The sequence below is a fragment of the Coffea eugenioides genome, chromosome 5 (assembly GCF_003713205.1).
Source record: "Coffea eugenioides isolate CCC68of chromosome 5, Ceug_1.0, whole genome shotgun sequence".
In the NCBI taxonomy this organism is placed as follows: Eukaryota; Viridiplantae; Streptophyta; class Magnoliopsida; order Gentianales; family Rubiaceae; genus Coffea; species Coffea eugenioides.
Window position 1 is genome coordinate 33,959,045 of NC_040039.1, and position 8,387 is coordinate 33,967,431.

Here is an 8,387-nt window from a genome sequence, read left to right on the forward strand (position 1 = left end):
AGGAAACATGGTAGAATTTCTAGATAATAAAAAATTAAAAAGACTAGCGGGTCATTCACTAAATTGGTTGAAACTGTTGTGAAATTAGGCTGTATAAAAGATTTGTTTTCGCACTTCTAAATCTGATCAAACAAACCAAAATGGGGAAGCCATATTGGATCTTGGAACCACAGTACAGATTGTTGTTTTACTTGGGATGGAGTCACATGCCATGAGATTAATACTCACAGATTAATACTCACGTAATCTTGGGTGCCACCGGGCTAGCTCAAGGGGTAAGACTTTGTCTCAAACTCCAAGCATCCTGCCATTGGCTCAAGGGGTAAGACTTTGTCTTTCAATTTGCGGTCGTTGCACAGGCTTTAGCTTTGCAGTAATTTCCTTTAAGCGAAATGCAGATGAATCCCAATAATGTAGCGTTTGAAAATAAGAAAACAACCCGTACAAAGTCAATTCTCAATTGGTCAATTGTTTCTGAACATTGGAACTTTGGGTACAAAGTCAAGAACTTATTGAAGGCTTCAGGAATGGATTCTTCAGTGCAAAATGTCCTATCAGACAAAAGAGCAGTTGCCCTCAAGAATTCCTTCTGGGCATTAAGCCTTGCAAGAGATCTTGACCTTCCCAAGCAGCCATCTTGATTCAAAGACTCAGAATCAATTTCATGTGATTTTGCCAATGACCAATCTGACGACTTTCCACAATGCAGAACAAATTCAAGAAATGACCAATTTCATGTGATTTAGCCCATGCGGAACCGTCATCGTCGTTTCCATAGTCATCGGAATGACCACCGTCTCTTTTGACAAAGAAGCTCTTACTCCTCGGTTCTCTGAAGCTGTTTTCGTCGTTAGTCTTGGAAAATATGGATTTGAAAAAAGACTGCAATTGCAAACCCCCGTTGCTATTGCTATTGCCATTGCAGCTGTTTCTGCTAATACAACTGCTATTATCAATCACTCCCCCACTACCATTACTACAAGCATTCCATTGCTGCTGCTCCTGCTTCGCCATTGTATCTTTTTTCTTCAATTTGATTTTAATCGGTTTGGTTATAAAGAATGGTGAAGATGATGAAGAGAGGACAGAGGTTGTTTGAGTTTTAGGGTTTTTTTTCTTGATAAATTATGATTTTGGTTAAAGAGTTTTTATTTTAATTGGTTTGGTTATAGAGATTGAATGGGTTTAAGTTTTCTGTCCGGTTAATCGATTAATTAATTTAATATCGTTCGAGTTGGGTTGTTTGAGGGTTTGGTTTATTAAAGGACACTTGGCGAGATTCTAAGGAGTGGGATAGGATATGACACAGGGTGTGAGACAGAAGATCCGTTCCGCATTTATCTCCATAATTCTTTGAACAGTTTCCCACAAATTAGGAGACAAATGAAAGGATAGTTTCGGTATTGTGCATAATATATACGTCTTTTCAGCTTTTGAATTGTACTTCTCAATTGCTCTAATCTGGACAAGAGAACAAGAATGTTCTTAGCAAGTCTTGAAGAAACAATGGCTCAAACACTCTGCAAAAGTGTGCAAGTCAGTAATGCGGAAAATGGGGTTCAATGACAAATGGAGAAGCTGGATCATGGAGTGTATTTCTACTGCTTCTTACTCGTTCCTAGTTAATGGCGAAGTCAAGGAGTATGTGGTGCCACAAAGGGGCATTAGGCAGGGTGATCCACTGTCACCCTACTTATTCCTCCTATGCTCGGAAGGTTTTTCCAATCTCCTCCAAAAGGCTGCGACTGAGAAAAAAATTGAAGGCATGGGAATCAGCAGGCGGGGACCAAGACTAACCCATTTATTTTTTGCAGATGACTCTTTGATATTTTGTAAAGCAGATTCCTAGAATGCAGCTGAGCTCAAAAGGTTACTGAACGTTTATGAAAGAGGAACGGGCCAGCTGATTAACCTGGAAAAATCCTCAGTCATATTCAGCAACAATATGCAGCAGGAAACGAAGGAGGAAGTCAGCCAAGCTCTAGGAAATATCCATGTTGTAAGCCAAGGTAAATACTTGGGTCTTCCAATGGTGGTAACAAGATCTAAACAGCAGCTGTTCGGATACATTAAATCCAGTATTCAACAAAGACTAAAAAAGTGGAAAAATAAACTTTTGAGTGCAGCAGGTAAGGAGATTATGCTCAAGTCTGTGGCATTGGCTCTGCCAACATACACAATGTCTTGCTTCAAGTTACCTAAAAAGTTGTGCAAGGAGATTAATTCCACAATGGCCAACTATTGGTGGGGTGAGGAGAATGGGAAGAACAAGATTCACTGGAAAGCTTGGAACAAGATGTCGCGGGACAAGAAGGCTGGTGGCTTAGGCTTCAAGGATTTGGAGGCTTTCAATCTAGCCTTATTGGGAAAGCAGATTTGGAGGTTGCTCACTCAACCAAATTTGCTGGTCAGTAGAGTTCTAAAGTCCAGGTATCACCCAAAGCAATCTATATTCAAGTGTAAAGTTGCAGGGAATGCTTCATGGATTTGGAAAGGGCTGATGCGAGCTAGGCTGATGGTTGAAGAAGGAACTCGAAAAAGGATTGGTAATGGCCTGAGTACTAACATTTGGGAGGACAACTGGATTCCTATGACACCAAATGGAAGAGTGACAACACAGCAGCCACAAGGAGTTAATTTGGTTAAGGTGGCAGACTTGATCGTCCAGAAAAGATGGAACAAGAACCTTCTCCTTAGGAATTTCACCTCCATGGAGGTAGAAGGAATACTAAGCATCCCCATAAGCTTAGTAGACAGAGAGGACAGCAACTTTTTGGATTCATAATTCAAATGGGCATTATTCAGTGCGATCAGCCTACAGGGTACTAACTGAAGAGCTGAAGGCTTTCGAGCAGGAGTTCAGGGGGCCAGCTAGTACTAGCTGGAGTATCCAAGGTCAGAAAATTTGGAAGTACCTGTGGAAACTGAATATTAAGCATAAAGTGAAGCTTTTCTTATGGAAATGTCTCAACCAAGCATTACCTGTAAGACACCTCATTCACAGTAGAACACAACAAGGTGATCCTACTTGTAGAGTGTGTGGAGAAGAATGCGAAACAGTTGAACATGCGTTACTCAACTGTAATCATGTTAAACTGGTGTGGAGAATGGCACCTATCCAATGGGAGGGAATTACAAATCTGCAAGGCTGTTTTGGTTCGTGGTGGACCGCGGTGATGGAGGCGAGGTCGAGAAGCGAGGGATATGAACACATTTCTCTCACGGCTAACATTCTTTGGCAGATTTGGAAGAGCAGAAATGCGAGGGAATTTGAAGGTAAGCAGCATCCCCCAATACGAATAGTGCAGAAAGCTCATGAGGAATGGTTGGAATATGGTGAAGCTATGGTCACTGCTTTAAAGATGAGTACAGAAGAAACAGGAGACCAGCCGCAACTGATAAGTGACTAATTTACGTAATAATTGTATGATATTTTATATTATTTTTAGTCACTTTAGTTATATTATCGGTAGAATATGAATCATTTTGGCTATAATTGGTGAAAAATGCTTTTAAGTGATTAAATGAGGTTTTTATCATTTTTTACTTGGATTTTGTGTATTTTGACAGTTTTGACACATTTTCGTATTTCGGCTATAACTTGAGCTACAATGATCGGATTAAGATGATTCTTGAACCAATTTGAAGATAAGAGATATATCTACAACTTTGGTGAAGACATCTAAATCCAGTTTGAAGGTTTTCCAGGTCAAAATGCCGAATTACAATAGCAAATTTCTACTGGTCGAAACTGGAATAGGGCAATGAGCAGGTAAGGGTATTTTGGTCATTTCTCAGCCTACACAGATCCAAATGAGGTGATTCTTGATGCATTGGAAAGCTAACTAAAAGGGCTACAAGTTTCATGTTTTGGTAAAGAGCTAAATCAGCTTTTATCATCAAGAAAAGTTCAGTGGAAGTTGATGCAAAATCGGAGCAGAGCTGGAAATTGAACCAGAAGTGACCAAATGGTCACTGTAGCAATCCGGCCGGAATTTGGCCGGATTTGTGGCCGGATTCCTGGCCGGATTGTGGTCAGAAAAGGCTGCTCTGTATGCATAAAACTCAATTTCACCTCCACCAACTCACATTGGATGCTAGACATGTGAGAAACATTCCCAGCTGTAAAAGGGAGATGTAATCCTCATTTCTTGACCACCTTTCATCATAAAAGAGCCAAATTCATTGCAAGAGGGAGATTGGAGTTCATAGCAGGAAAATAGAGAGTGAGCTACGGGAGAAAGCTTGAAGTTGCAGAAATGTAGCTCTTTCATCTCTCTAGCGTTAGTTTAGCTTAGTATAGTGTAGTATAGTCTGTCCATTCTTGTTTATTATCTAGATTAGGATGAAGATGGAGGATGAAGAAGGCAAGGAAGAAAGCTCATGTGACAAGGGTTGTATTCCTTCCAAACTCTTTATCTTTTGTACTTGATTCCAAGTTTAGTTAATATACAAGTTTTGGATTTTGTGTTTAATATGTGTATCTAAAGTTTAAGCCTTGGGTTTGGTTGAACTTTCTATAATTGTTAGTGTTTATTATTTGGTTATTTGACTGCTATGATTTGAGCAAGTTATTTAGCACTTTGGCTTCTTAAATCATGATTAATCTGGTACCATTGATTGTGATTATCTAAGGTGTTATTTCTGCAATGAAAATTGAGACTTAACACTAGTTCAAGAAGTGCTAAACATAGGGAGTACACTCACGAAAGTAGAGGTGCACCTATGTGGTTTTTAGTGATTCATTTCATGTAATTTCACTGAAGAAATGAACTTGTAGCTAATTTCATAACCATGAGAATAGGTATGAATTAGTTATAAGTATAATTGATTCACTACGAAAGTAGGATTCAAATGCATAAGGAAATTACACCATAACTAGCCTAGATGTAGTAATTAATGATCCAAATATAGCACTTGCATGAGTAGTTAGGGATACCACAACCCAAGGAGCTTTTATTTGCTATTTTCTTGCATAATTTCAGTAGGTTTTAATTTGTTATAATTCATTGATAGTCTAAATAATAGAGAAGCTTTAGTAATACCGGTAATTGTTCACTCTTCCTTGTGGGATCGACCCGATATATACCCTAAACTACTAGTTGATCTGTATACTTGCAGTGAACGGGTGTAATTCGGTATTTTTTAGCTTGCACGTATGTAAAACAACCCGTCAAGTTTTTGGCGCCGTTGCCGGGGAAGATTTGGCAATATCGGTGTGAAGAGCAACTTTATTAGTTTAGACATAATATTAGTTATATTGTGAACGTTATTTTCTGTTATTTTAGTATTTTATGTGTGTATGCATTTTATCACCTATTCTTCTTACTAATTTTGCTCTTAAGTTGTTTAAAAGCAATTTTAGGTGATGAGGAGGATAGATCAATTTGGAGGACAAAGCTTGAGAAATGAAAGATTGGCAATGGATGGTTACCTAGTGCAAAGCTCCTTCAACAGAGGTAACCAAGAAATTACTGAAGGTATGTCTTTTGAAGATGGTTTAAGGTGCTTAAAGGCAAAATTTGATGTTATGATGGACACAATTATGCATGAAATTGAGCAAGGGAGGAATGTTAATGATTTTAATTCTTATCATGTGATTTGTGACTTGTGTGGAGGTTATCATGCTACTAATACATGTATGCAAGCACAAAATGTGGATTATTATGATGAATTAGAGCATTACAATCCTTGTTTTGATCAATATAGTGCTAATTGGAGCAATTCTCCTGCTTATGGTTGGAATAATCAATGTACTTATAGTGATAATTCATATTTTTATGATCACCAACCTGAAAGTGTCCAATATGAATCAAAATCATCTTGGGAGTTGGCAATAGAAAGAGTAGCTAATGATTCTAAGCCATCTTGGGAGTTAGCTTTAGAAAAGCTAGCAAATGCAACTTCCGATCGTTTTGATAGGATTGAAGAAAGAATAGATGAATTAGCTTCTCACTTTGGTCGAATACATGAGCAATTGAGTGCATTGTGTGAAGTTATTTCTTCTAATAATTTGCAAAATGATTCTAGCATGAATCGTGGAAATGTTGTATGTGAAAATGGATTGCATTTGGATGAAAATGATGAATCTCAATTGTGTTTCAATGAGCAAATGTCCATTTCACATGATAATATCTTTGGAACTAACTTTGAGCCTCAAGAGCTGAGTTTTAATGACTCATTTTTCACCCCTCTTGAGGAGTGCAGCGAAAGTATAGGTTCTAAAGGTATTCCTGCCCAAGATACTCTTATGACATGTCCTTTGGTAAGTTCTCAAGTGGTGCATATTCAAGGTAATATCTATGGAACACTTGGGATAGGTAAGTCACTTTCATTTCTCACATCATTAGATCACGTGGCTTTGGCTATAAAGTCACCATTTAATGATCCACCACGACCAAAAATGGTGGATTATTCGCTAACAAAGCCTCCTTGAAAAAATGAGATGAAATAGTCAAGCTATTGACTTTAAAGAAGCGCTTATTGGGAGGCAACCCAATGTTTGTTTAAGTTTATGTTATTTTGGGGTGATTTTATGTTTACAGTATGTGTTTGAGTTATTTTGTTATTTTTCATTTGTAGGTATTGGAAATGGAAGCAAAAGTGACCAAATGAGGTGAAAAAAGCGAAATTTGATCAAGGAACTCAACCCCTCAATTTGAGTAATTGTTGTTTTTGATTTGTTAGAAGGGGTGAAAATGCATATTTTGATCATTTTACATGTGCATGCATTGAGAATTTTAGCAAACAAATGATCTATGATGCATTTCGTGTGATTGGGGTACAAATGGTAATTTTTCAAAATTGGCTTTCTGCAAAAATTTCGCAGAAGAAAATGCACTTGGGCTGAAAACGCGCCTTATAATCGCGTTTTCCATAATCGCGTTTTGAATTCTGCGCCTATACTGAAGAAAACGCGCCTCAAAACGCGACAGGAAGTCGCGTTTTCTACCAAGTCGCGTTTTCCAGCCTGATCAAAAATTGAAAACGCGCCTTCAAATACGCGACTCCAAGTCGCGTTTTATAACACAGTCGCGTTTTCGATCCTGCAAGATATGTGAAGAAACGCGACTTCACAAAACGCGGCTTGTTGGCGCGTTTTGATGAGTCGCGTTTTCGGAGCAAAAAAAAAAAAAATGCAGATTCCTTGATTCTCTTTTTCTTCTTTTCCTCATATATTTTCTTGTACCTTCAGTTGCTTATTGTGTATTTTCTATAGGTACATCACCACCACAAAGGCTTAGGAATTACGGATCGCCGTTATATGTTTATTAAGCCTTTGTTATCACTTTTGTTTCTCATTTTCCATTTTTAGGTTTATATCACTAATGGTTACCAAATGGAACTCATGAAGCAATGAAGACAAGTGAACAACGTACCTTGAAGCTTCATATTCAATCACATCATAGGGGAGTATTACTTTCTTTATCTTGATTTTCCTTTTTACACATTGAGGACAATGTGTATGTTAAGTGTGGGGGGAGAATTGAGATTATATATATTGTATGTGATTGACTTATTAGTTGCAAATGTTGGACTTGTGTTAAAATTCAAAATTTTTCCAAAATCTTGTCCAAAATTGCAAACTTGCCTCAACAATTTTTAATTTTTTTCGATTTTATCCAAGGGGTAACAAGTTCCATACCATTAGTAGTTCAAAGTCCTTCTACATTTGAGATAAATATATGTGGTTTAAGCACTTCTTTTCTCATTTAACTTGGAAATGACTATTATGTGATTATAATTTTTGCATTTGTAGGAAAGTATATCTTTTAAAGTGGAGAAAATTATGCCTATATATATTTTTTTTGCATATTTGATGAAATTTCTTCTCTTTATTGGATTTTATAAGTTAAGTGATAAATATGGTCAATAATTGCAATACTCTTCTCATGATTATGCTTTCGAGGGAATGTTATTATCTTTACTTAAAAAAAAAATGAAAAAAAAATGAAGAAACAAAAGAAAAAGACAAAAATAGAATAAGATTTGTTCTACTCCAATGATTCTTGTACTTAGTAACCGGGTGTCTTCATCTAAAAATGTCGACTTTCGCGTAAAACGGTACTTGAATTAAGAGTATGCAAAGCAACTTGAGTATGTGAAGTGTTGAGTAACCGGTGATCTTCATCTAAAAATGTCGATCCTCGCGTAAAAAGATACCTTCACAACTTAAGTAATATTTAGCGATATTATATAAATAAATCCCTCTTTAAAGTTAAATAAGAAGATGATCATGGGTTTAGAAAGCATATTATTGGCCATATGAGTTACTTGCGTATGAAATTGGTTAAGGATGAGAAATTGACTTGAATTTGTTATAATGGTGGTATAATTGGCTCTCCTTTACTCGATATTATGAGTACTTGAACTTAATTGAATAATTG